Here is a 13,414-nt window from a genome sequence, read left to right on the forward strand (position 1 = left end):
ATTGGTGTTTTGGATGCAAATTGGTGCATGTATTATTAAAATAATGGAGCGCAAAAACAACACTTTTATCTAATTTTGGCTGTATGCTCCCCTTGATCTATGCTTCCTGCGCATTCGCCCTGCCATTAAAGAAGTGGGCGCTAAGAAAAGCAGCGGCTCAGGTACATGGTCCTACCAACACCTTCTTTGAAAACCAATAACACACCAATAACACACCCAACGCACTTAGAGCTGCTGATGTTTTCATTTACTTTTTTCCACCCCAGAGGATTTTGACCTTCCCAATCCCACATACGTGCAGATACTCTACTAATCATAACATAATTTCATATAATAGAATAGAAAACCAGCCCTGTAATTTGTTCCATCAACATTAATCGCTGTTTTTGTATTATTTGGTCAAAACCGTACCAATTTTGTTATTGCCCAATATTTATTAATGTTAAAAATGTATCTTTTTTTTAAATGCAGCCATTTGTTCATTATATTTTTTATTTAATATATTCAATTGTTACATATATTTTGTTAATTATGCCACTGCATATATTAAAATAAAACATAAGTATTTATAAAAATAAATGTAGGCATTAATGACTAAAAATCTACATTTAGAACATCCCTCTTTTTAAAAGATCTAGTTGCTGAGGATCTTGCTTAAATATTAACAAGCGTGATTATTATGCCGAGCACACCCACCCGGAATGTTTGCATAGCTATCACAAGCGCTTTCATAAATGATGCTTTAATTAGTCTTAATTAGAATTTGTTTAAGTCAGCAGGGAATGCAGAGCCCATGAAATGATGTATGTAATAAGTACCAGGCTCACTTTATACTTGGGGAATAGAACTGACAAAATCACATCACGTTAAATTGATTCAGTCAGAATTAAAATTCTTATGGTATTAATTAAATGAGGGATCTCATTAGCAGACTGCAAGATGACGGAGCGACTCTTTGGTGGCCAGATGTGAATGAAACTGTATTAGGCAAGAACACCATGCAACCCAAAGTCCTTCTTGCATAGTCATGATAAGGGTAATGGGGTATAAGTTAAAATGTTGCATTAATCATTCAGAAAAGCAACGTTCGGCATTCATAACGGCTGACTTTCCAAAATGTGTAATTCCAGGTATAACTGTTCTAGTGAAAGTAATTAGTGAGCATTCAAGAGAAGTTCTTCCCGGTGCTCTCCTTTTTCTGGGAGAGCAGCTTCAGGAAGGGGTGGAGGTAACTTGCATAGAGGTGGGGCCAGCCACAGACCGACCTTAGTAGGTGGGGAGTGGAAGAAAGGTGTGGAGGGGAGTGGAAGGGAAGTGGGTGGGGAGTAGAAGGAAAGTGGGTGGGGAGTGGATATGACCAAAAACCGGTCCACCTGGAGAAAGAAAAAACTAACCTGGAGAGCTGAGAACTGATATGCTGGGGCAAAACCATGGAGGTTCCTTCCTATCCATGGCGGTTCTTTGGTCTACAAAGAGTGGGTGGGGAGTTTGACATGACACTGGTCCTCTGCCTGAAGAAAGAAAGAACTGACCTGAAGACCTGAGGAAGCAGGTCTACACTGATACGCTGGGTCAACACCTTGGAGGTCCCTTCCTCAGTAATGGTCATAGCGGTTCTTAGTACATCCGGTCTAACGTCAAATAATCATTTATCATTTTAAAGAGAGACAAAAAGACAAGGCAAACTCTGATCCTGAGAAATAAACCACATCTCAGGGTTCAGAAAAGATTTTGTTCATGTGGACCTTTTTAATGTACAGTGAGACAAATTCATAGTTAGCTTAAAAAGATTTTTATATGAAAAAAACTTTTAGAGAAACTTCTTGTTTCTCCGGACTCCATGTGTGGGAATTATGGTCAACATGCACTTAATACGGGTAAAGAAATTCTAAAATAAATAACTTCGGTTAAATGGTAACTACAGAATTATACAAACTGTTGGATACTTTGATGTTTCTTTCTTGCAATTATTTTCAGGGAAGACTTTCCTGCCTCAGTATGTTTTTAAGTGTATAATTATTTTAGCTTTAATAGTATCTGATATAAGCTGACAGTAAATTTGTTTTCTGTTCCTAATATTTTACCGTTACATTGTAAACAGAAACTGTGACATTGGGTGAACTTACACTGCCAATTATAGGTGCTTAATGTCAAAGTAAGACTTAATTGTAAACCTACCAGAATATTTTGAACTAATCAACGTGTTTCTCTGGTTTTTCTAAGATTAAAAGATGTCTTATTAATTGACTGGGTTACTTGACCTTTAACCCCAAATCTTTTACAAAGTACATATATGTCCACTGTCATCTTGTTAACTGACAGAGACCCATAAATGGTTGGAAGATCAACAGTTGCTCTTTTCTCTTTTGATCTTTTCATCCTGAATTTAAAAGTAGGAGGACACTTTATGATCAATCAAAATTGTCCTTAAAGGGCAATATTTGTTTAAAATATGTTCGCAAAACGTTGTACTCTTTTCACATCATCGTTAGTGGCTTCTAAGTAATACCCTTTGCTGTTATAAGCCTCTATATTAACCTAGCTGTTCTATTGTATCTTACAAGATTATTTTTTTTAAATTTCAACATACTTTAAGATTTTGATTAACTAAAATGGGTAAAAATCTATATTTGCAGAGGGTGAACCAAGCTAACTCACCCTCCAGAAGGGATCTCCAGTAGAATGGAAGTGCTCCTACCTTCAGGAGGGGTTGCCTTGCGAGGGAGGAGGCTGTCTGCCGACAACTTGGTCTCCGCTTTTTCCGCAGGTCCTAGCAACATTAAAATCAAGTTAAATTCCCAAATGGGGTTCCCTTCTAGCTGTGTAAATAATTTACTAAAATAGTAAGAGAAAGTTAGACTATTCTGATAATGATTGTCTGTGCCATCTTTGTCCCCAAACAACTTGCCAGTGATCCAAACAGCTTGTCAGTGCCCAAACAGCTTATATGTGCCATCTTGTCCCAAAATAGCTTGTTAGTGCCACCTTTGCACATACAGGTTGTCTGCCAGCTTTGTTCCCAAACAGCTTGTCAGTGCCCCAAACAGGCTTCGTGTGCCATCTTTGCATCCAAACAGCCCGCCTGTGACCCTGCCAACACCACTTACCTACAGGAGTGGTGTGTCTCTCTTTCTCCGTGTTGTGTGAACACTGATCCAGTATGCGGGAAGTGCAGAGAGAGAGTGAGAGAGATAATCCGATCTAGCAGCTAGCGGCTTTAAAGGGGCAGACAAGAGTCGTAGGCCTCTAGAGTGTCGGGCCCGGTCACAGATGTGACCCCTGCAGCCATGATTTTTACACTTCTAGATGCAAAAGTAGACGAGGTACGAAAGAGGTAATCGCACAGCAAGAAAAAAAAGGCGATCAGATGGTATAGTAAATATCACAGAACCTATATAATGTATTAACCAGCAAATTACTTAATATACTGGGGATGAAGAAAGTTACAACAAAAGGTCCCGAACATGAAAGGCCTTTGGTGGCTACATTGTGGCTCCTTATTCAACTACAATTGCCTTTATCCTCATTGGTTAATCAAGGACTATTGCGGGATCATTGAGAATATAGTCTTTTACAGATTCACGGTGTCCATTTCCAAGATGATGAACAGGACTGAATGAGCTGACCTTGGTCCTGAAAGGATTTCTTCATGCGTATCTTAGCGTAAGTTTAAAGTTCAAGCAAATTTAATCTGTACAAATTTCTACCAGGATCAAAGTAATTTACATACAAACACTAAATTGTACAATGTCTATTAATACTGTGTGCATTGCATGTATGATAGAAATATTATATGCACAAGGCTACTTATAAAACATGATGGCCACATTGCATGGCCTCACTGTGGGTAAGTGGTGTTGGCCACATACAGTAAATTCCTAAGTATTATTATTATCCAGCAATATCATCACAATTACCCAATGACCATAAAGCACAATGCTGTAATTATCTAATGTGCAAATAACACAGTTTATTTTTTTTAAACTTTCTTATGTAAACTTGCTTTCTCAGAGTAAAAATATAATTATATAAACTATGTTTCCATGCGAACACCAACTCGTTTGTTAACATTAGTTTTCATATTGCATGAAATTATTTTGGTGTTGTTCAGCATTGAATTAGTATGGGTAATTAATTGCTGCTTAATCAGAAGTTAATATTGAATATTATAAATGAGGGTAGTTAATAAATATGAATGGATAGATTCATCACCAATCCTGTCACTCATTTTGTCAGGGGAAATATTAATTATTATTATTATTATTATTATTAATAAACAATATTTACCTTTTAAAAAAAAAGCATGGCAAGTCATATAACCTTTTAATCTTAACCCCCCCCCCCATTGGAATAAGGATTTGCCCCCTTGCTATGTACAAGAGCAGTTTTCAATCCATCTAGAGTGAAGCAGGTGTCAACCAGGAACATCATGTCTATATTAGTGATTCATGCATGTTTCAATGCCATTTACATTTTAAAATTCATTCAGCAAGGGAATAATCCCACATGATGCCTAAGGGAAAGTGCTTTGTGGAACAAGCTGATTAAATTGTGTTCCAGAGGCTCCACTAAACTCCTCATTTATTAATTTCTAGACCAGAGACATAATTCGTCAAACCCTTTTTAGTGTAAGTCTGGTGTACATTTGTGTTCCATTCAGTGCATTTCCTGGGGTATCTAGCCGAGCAGGGGTTATTAGATAATCCATTGTTCCTGTATCATTTTAATGGCATTATGGAATTATTAAAAGTGTTATCTGTATAACAGGAAAAATGATGCTGGGAGACAATAGACTTTTCTCCAACTGGAACCAAACATTTTAAGACAATAAAAACCTTTAAATGTACCACTAGGAATAGTAGAGATCACGTTGAGCAATTAAAAAATTGATATTGATTTACAAAGCAAAGTTTCTCACTCCATTGCTATTGTTGATGAATATTAATGCATTCATTATAAAGGATTATATTTCTATCAATATTTTTGAATTCTTTCTATATTAATTAATCATCCAATAAACTTTAAAAATAACATTTATTTCCCTAATAGAAGTTAAACTTATTTGTAATGCCTGGAAAAAAAAGTGAACTCCAATAAATGAGACACTCAAGGCATGTAACAAACCATTTATGATAAAGTTAATAATACACATTTTGGAAACCCTGCACTTATGTGAAGAGCCGAATTGTTTTTCTTAAAAGTCAGATGACTCTGATTTAAAGATAACACATGCCAACATGTAGTCTTGCACAAAATCACTGAAACTATTTTTTTAAAGAGGCAGATGACTCAAAAAAGCCAGGTATAATAAGAAAAGGGGTTCAAATTAATAAAAAAAAAAACCCTATATATTTTATTATCAAATGGAGAAGTATTAGCTGGTGAAAGCTTAGTGACATTTTGATGTCAAAAACAAAAAAAAAAATGCTCAAAATAACAAAGCAGAGCCAACAAGTCATCATCAACATTCTACCGTGTGTAACTTATTGAACCATTCCAAAAGAAAACATTAGTGGACAAGAATAATCCCAAAAATGTGAAAGTCTCTTTCTTGTCTAGAAAACAATGGCCTTATTACAATTACAGTCCAAAAACGGCTTCTTTTCCATTGATTTCAACTCTAGAGCAAATAAAAACCCTTCCCCAAACAGAAAACTTCAGCCATTGTAAAAGGGAATCATTTTTTTTTGTTTCAAAGAACATTGATTGATGTGGAAGAATTAAAGCCGATTCCTGAAAAAGCCCGATCCACATTTGAAATAATTGAGTGTGTTTTTCCGAAAGCTTGTTCCAATATGTACTACGTAAACAAGAAACATAAACATAATGTAATTTTACTTGACTGTGAAAAACTTCCATTTACATGCAGTCGCTCATAATTTCAGGTCAAAGGCTACAATTTAATGTACTGGCACCAGCTGGCAGTTGGGGCCCCTTTAACCATGCTTGGGCGATTTAGTCATCAACAACCCATGCCCTGCTCCATAAAAAAAAATATTATCTGTATTAAATATGTGTTAAAATAAAGCATACACGCACAATAAGGCAGGCAAATAATTTGCCACTGTGTGTATGTTAAAATGAGCAAGCACATTATAAAAAAGATAAATGCTAATTAAATAATTAAAATTCATAAACATACACATTTATTAAACACAACTAAACATAAATGATGATCTGGATAAATTTGCTTAAATGCTGTTCACTCATTATAACAAAATAACTAAAATAACTAAAATAATTTTTTTGATTCTTTAATTTTAGTTGCACATACAATTCTCTCTATATTTTCCTTAAGAAATAAGATTGCTAATTACACAATTAAAATATTCTAAAATGATATCACATTGATTGGAAAACGCTTGTATAATTGTTTGGAGAATTTTTAATATTTGTATATTTTTTGAGACGTTTTTTGTACATTTGTATACAAATATAGTGAATTACAAATATTCTTACTATGACATCTAACAAGAAGTTTAAATAAATAAAAATTGAATTGGATATTATATAGTATATTTAATATATATATATATATATATATATATATATATATATATATGTATATAACTTTTTTGCCTGTACCATCATTTTTATGAAAATGTTTAGGATGTGTGACGAGCTACGCCCCTATTTGAAGCTACCCCGCCCCATGCCTGATTAGCTCCACCTCCACAGATCGCTGGCTTTGCCCCCTCCCAAAGCCACTGCCCAAGAAGAGGAAGAGCTCCAGGTAGTCTACACTGGGCAGTTGGCATGTATAGTACTTCATTGTGGGCTTTAACAATGAGGATGAATCCTTTTGCACATCTATGCAGCCACTATGAGTTATAATTTTGCATATGCACAAAACGCTTTATTCTGGACATTTCTTGTTGTATTTAATTGAGTTGTGTAACCTTCACTTCTGATTCATTTAATTGTGAATTGGAATGACGAAGACACCTGACTTTAAGCGTCCATTGTTTGAATCAGGAATGACAGGAGAGGGTAGAACGCACTTTTCTCCCTCCCGACCAGTTCTGTTAATTAACTGGAAGTTCTTTATGTTAAACAGTTGGATGTGGAAAGCTCATGGATTTCCTGCCATTCATATCATGCTACTTTTGGCTAATCTACGTCCAGTTGTAGTGTCTGCTAACATTCCTTTGTAATTTTTTTAATGACTAGACATTAGCATAGCGGTTGCATTAGATTTCCACTTGGCTAATGCATGTATGTAGAGACCCTGGGTGTTAGCGAGTCTGCAGGGAGAGAAGTCAGTTCTACCATAAGCTTACGTTAGTGGCTAATGAGATGTTGGTCGCCACTCGTTGAAAATCTTTTATTTGACTGTGTAGTAACAGCGGCAGAATATGTGAGGTGTACTAAAATATATCATGTCTTCGGGAACCGGCCGAGGGGTAAAATAGTAAAATGGTCATATAGTGTATGTCTGGGCTTGCGCAGAGGAAACATGCCTTGTATTTTGGTTCTAGACTAATTAGACTAATATGTTGATGGGAATTTTTCCTCTATCATGGCACAAGTGAGCTATTTAGCCATTTTTTGTCTCTTTTTTGCACCTCATATTGTTGTTTGGATTGATTAACTGCTATGAGTGTGATACACACATCATAATATTTCATGACTAATAGAATCCTTAAAATCCTCTTAGCCTTAAGGCCATATCCCCTACAAGATTATCTTGTTGCGTTCTGACACATCAGCACTATCTGTACAAGCAGCAAAAGCATTCATTGGGGAACGTCCATGTGAAGTAGTGTTCCACTCATCGAAATTAATGTTATGTATATATATATATAATTATGCTTTGGCCAATTCATATAACCAAAACCTCTCATTTATATTATGTTTATATATTTGTTGCCAACTTTATTAGGGTAAGAAGCGCAGACAGTTTTTGTTTTTTGTATACATTGTACAGCCAATACACTGTTTCTTGCAGCATGCTTACACCTGTTTGGTAGGCCTCGTATTATACATTTGTATTATTTGAGCCTGTGACTAGCTTAGCGCACCGACATTTTTTCTTTTCCATATATATATATATATATTTATATATATATATATATATATATATATATATATATATATATATATATATATATGTGTTATATTATCAATTTGCCACAAATCAACCATTGCTCACCCTCCTTTGGCTCAAAGGGTAATAAGTCAAAGCATTGAATACCTAAGGCATTTACATTTCAAATGGCAGAGATAATATAGTTAATCTGTATTGATTGAAGGATTATGGAACGGAATTTCCCTAAGTGAGCGTAGAAGCGTTGCGTTGCATCGCATTTGTCACAGTGTTTTAGAATTGACCCTTTGTTTTTTTTCTGTCCTTTCTAATTTTCATAAACAAGATTCTAACATTTCTAAAACCAGTACATTCTGAGTCTAAATATATATGTACACGGCAGGCTTAGTATGTAACTGAAAGCAAACCAGGTCCATTCATTAAATATCTACATTTGGATGAGTAAGGAAACCGCTATACAAATCGGGGTCGTTACTAAGGTCATACTGAAGGGAATTTCAGGACACTAAGAAGATGTTCGGCCGTATAATAGAAAGTAAAATCCCAACACAAGTTCTCTACAGGCCTAATCTGCGTTTCCCTAGCCGGAAGCATTGCAGGCTCCGTGGGGACCGGCGTATTATGCCTGGGTTAATTTACTGATTAATCTCCAGTCAGTGGTTTGTGCTTTCCCATGACGGCCAATTAAAATTTACAACTAGCTCAACCGTGCCCTGTTGACAGACTGCTATGGGGCCAAGGCTGGAGGCAGCGACAGAAGGTAGAGAGTCCCGGCTTACTAAGCCATTGGCTTTAATCAGAGGTGAATGTAATTTAGGCTTGGGCATTAGGAGAGGGATATGTCGTTCAGTTTACAACCCTCGTGCTATTTACACGCTAACACTCTTAGGACCGTTCCTATATTCCAGGCATCAACGGTTTCACCAACAGCAAATATAGCTGACAAAATCAGCCACGGGGCAAAACTGATTTAACAGCTTCTGAAATGTAATGGCTTTTTTTTTTTTTTGGTATATTTTTTTCCCCCCTGATTTGCAGTCTCGGCGGATTGATGGTCCACTTGCGCACACAAATACATAAAAATCATTTAGAGTTGTTCGCGTAAATCATAAGCAAAGTTCTTTGTTCATGGAGGGTGAAAGCATGGATATGATTTAAAAAAAAAAGTAAATAACAGATTTTATTACAATATTAAACTATATTAGAAAAAGACGTAACCATGAAAAGGACCGTATGCAACGCATTTGCTTACAGAAGGGTATGCACGTACACTGCATCGTAATGAATGGTTGGCAAGGCTGTTATAGAAAGGGTTAACTGAATTCTGCTCAGTTTGGCAATTAATTAGGGGATGTGAAGATGGAGTTTCGGTGTCAATTAGAGAACTGGATCATTATAGAGCTTCATTCAGAGGCTACCCCGCAACACATACTAAACACACAAATTTAAACAAAATTATGTAAATTGTTGCAATTAAAGGATTCATGTAAAAATATTGGCAAACTGAATACATATGATTTTTGGGGTTATACAAGTAAAAAAATATCTATTTCAATATTTATTTTTTTTACAAATGTTTCGAGGCTTTAATATTGCATTTGTTAAAGGTACTTTCTCCTTGAAGGTTGAAACATATATTAACAGCACAGAAGCTTTTAAGGAAACAACCTATCTGTCGGCATTTTGTGTCACATGACAAATAAGTGTTTGTGGGAAAAAGTATGAAAGATACAAACTTTATTATGATTAATAATTATTTCTGGGATTGCAAGACATTGGTGTCTATTGTGTTTTTCTATGAAAACTAAACATCAATTTTATTAAAATAATTTTTTTTTTTAATTTTAATGCTGATAATAATATGCTTTAATAATGATAAAGAAGTATCACCAATTCAAGAGAAAAATAAGCTAAAATATTGATGATATTGACTTAACAGATAATAACAATAAAAGACCATCTAGATGAAACAACCATATTGGGATCCTAGACCCCTAGAGAAGAAATAAAAAAAAATGCTTTCTAAAGACCAGGTTATTAGTGATTATAATACACTTCTACCCACCCTGTGTTTTTATCTCGTAACGCAGGAGTCATTTAACACAGTGGGGGGGGGGGCCTTTACTGGGTGCCTCCTCCATTAAGGTGGATAATTCCTCAATTAAGGTGGATAATTCCTAGATTTTTTCTAGGATCTGGGCAGTCTGGGTTCTATATTGATCTCAGAGCTGGACCAAAAAGTAGCAGACTTCATGCTAAACCTCTGGAGAACTGCCTCTATACTGGGATTTTCCTATATACCTGGTTTCGAAGACAAACAGTAGAAGGCCGCATAGAAGAGTTTTTTGTTGTGTCTATTGAATTCAACAGAACCCACTCTGAGTCTACCATATTCACTGACATATCATATACCTCTCAACAGTCCGTTTTTTTTGCAGGACAGCCGGGATTTGTGGGCGCTGTCCCGGGTGGCTGTCCCACACTCCCACTCTGATCTCCCTCGATTGTCCCAGGAGCTGTAAAAATCGAAGGAGGTCGGGGCAGTTTCAACAGAGAGCATCATTGCAACACCCATGTGACCTTCTCAGAACCTTCTTAAACTGAGCGAGGGTAACGTTGGGCAGGTGGCTTTGTCTCCGTTATGCCCACTTCTATCGCCATCCCTGACCTCCCCATCTCTTGCCATACACCCTACACAGATGTCCCGCTTTGGACACCTAAAATGATGGGGGTCAATAGCAAAATCTCAAGCACAGAACGTAATAATGGAAATTGGACACCATAATGGGACTCATTGCGGCTACAAGCCGCTATACTAAAAAAAACCTCATTGTGCCAAAGAACCGAATTCTTCATCTTGTAGATCGTCAGATAAAGCTTTACTGGTGTTTTGAGAAGACGAACAATTCATTTGAAACTATTTATTTTAGACCATGCCTTGTGGTAAAATCAGAATGTTTTGGTTGTCTTCATTTGTCAGACCAGGGGGCTATAAATATAAGATGCCCCATAAACAGTACTCGAAACTACATCTAAAAACGTCCATAAGGAAGACACCTGAATTTACTTAACCAACGTTTTCAGTACATCGATAGTAAAAGGAATTGCAACTAAAATTTAACGAGTGAAATAGTAGCGAAGCCAGATAAATCGAGCAGAAACAATAAAAGACAATCTTAATAAATGAATACCAATTGGAATGTAGTATTTGTACATATCCCAGAAAAATGACAAGGGAGATGACCGATCAGTATTTGAGGAAACAAAACCCCTTTGTCATGTTGATTGGTTAGTTCCCTCGCCACTGTTATGGAACAAATACAGATTATACCTTAGCACCGAAGCCCATGTGTGAATCCCTTCATTTATAGACTATATCCTCATTTAATTAGAAGTGATTTCTTTTTCATAACCTTATTTACTCAGTTCTCCTGTTCCTACGGTAACAGGATAGTAGGCGCAGCCACAAGAACAATGTACAGTGTAGATGAAATAAAAAAAAAAGAATGAAGATTAATGAGCACTTCTAATATAGAGGACTTAATAAAAACAATATGCAGGATATAATAGACGGCTCAAAATATAGAAGAAGAAAAAAAAAAAGAAGCCATTCATGTAGAAAAGACTTATGGTACATGGAGCACATTTCACAAATACCATAGGTTGGCAAAAGTACAATCAACAGCATACATTTGGGTATCTAATGTTTCCAGAGTTGATATATTAATAAAAGTATTTGTGAAATACAACCGACATGTTCTCCGTTATGCTTTTCAGATTTATCTATCATGAATACAGCTTGAGGCTCATCCACTTGGTTTAATTTTATTTATTTTTTCCATTGGATAAACCTTTCGCGCCCAGACCGTGCCTGGTCTGGTAAGATTGGTTAGACTGTGTTCCATGTCAGTATTTAAGGAAAAGACATGGGAACCAAACCCAACAGAGTGGCTTAAATGATCTGCCCCCCTACGACTCCTGTACTATACCTGGTGGTTTCGTGGGGTAGCTGAGAAGTCTGTTCTGTCTTCATCTGCTTCCATATATGCCATGACACAAGTCATAACCTGGAGTCCTAGGAGCAAGAAAACTAAGATATGTGTGCTGGAGAACCACTAGATCACCAGGAATGAGATCTTCTGTTGGCTCTTCACCTCTCTGCACACTTCTAAATTTTGGAGTCCTCTATCAATAGTAAATCTTCCCATATCTTGATTCTTATTGATACATTGACGAAAATTGTAATTAGTTAATTGTAATTGGTTAATTGTAATTGTAATAGTATTTAAAGGTTATAGTATAATGCACTATAGTATAGTATGCGGTACTACATTGTACACCCATTCACCTACAATTATACACGCTAACATTATAATCCCACATATAAAGAACTAACATTTCCATGACAGCAACAAAAATTAAAAAAAAAACATAATCACATGCTTCTTAAAAATGATAGAACCTGCAATATTTGTAGCATTTGTATTAATTTAAGAATATAAGGATAATTTCATGCATAAATCCTATCCCGCACTATAGCCAATGGTTAAATGTATAATACATCATTTTTCAGCACCACGTTCCTTGAAAATATTTTTTTATCACAGGCGATAGCCGCATTAGGTTTAATTCCCTTATAATTTTCAGTCAATATAAACTTTAACCTGGGCAAAACTTTGTGTGATTTGTTCGATGATCTGTACGTTTAACTTGTGAAAGTGGTATATTTACAGAGCTGAGCCTCTGGTTGCAATAATCCATGACAGCTTGCTGCTGTTATATTAATACAATCCCTGAAGGGGGAAAAACTATATTTTAGCTCTGTGTCTGGATGTTGAGAGTTGTAGTCAAACAAATAACAATAGATGAAAAGCCATTTCTTGTGTATTTAAAACGTCCGAGGATGACTTACCTATTATATCTAAAATATTAATTGACTTAAAACAAAGTTTACAGCCCAGCACTATTAAATGGTCAGAACCTACCCAGAAATAATAATTGAATCATATATCATTTTGTCGCTTTCATGTTTTTTAGGGAATGCTTAATTGTCATGTGACACCAAAGCAGGCACTGATAGGATGTAGCCATAAACTTTAAAACACTTGTTTAATGTCTGTGTTTTTTTTTTATCTGATTAACCTTCTAATGAACGAATGACAAAAAATAGTGGCTGTTACCCAAAATCAAGCCACATAACAGTGCCAGGTATAGAGAGAAGCTGATGTAGAGGAATGAAGGAAGAATGGTGGCCACCAAGAGATTATTTCACTTTATATGTACATCCTAATTCATTTACTAATGTGAGCATACAAAGTTACAAACTATTCCATTTTAAAGTGATCTCAATCTGTTTCAGGACTAAAA

Source organism: Spea bombifrons, chromosome 7 (genome assembly GCF_027358695.1).
Source record: "Spea bombifrons isolate aSpeBom1 chromosome 7, aSpeBom1.2.pri, whole genome shotgun sequence".
NCBI classification, from domain to species: Eukaryota; Metazoa; Chordata; class Amphibia; order Anura; family Pelobatidae; genus Spea; species Spea bombifrons.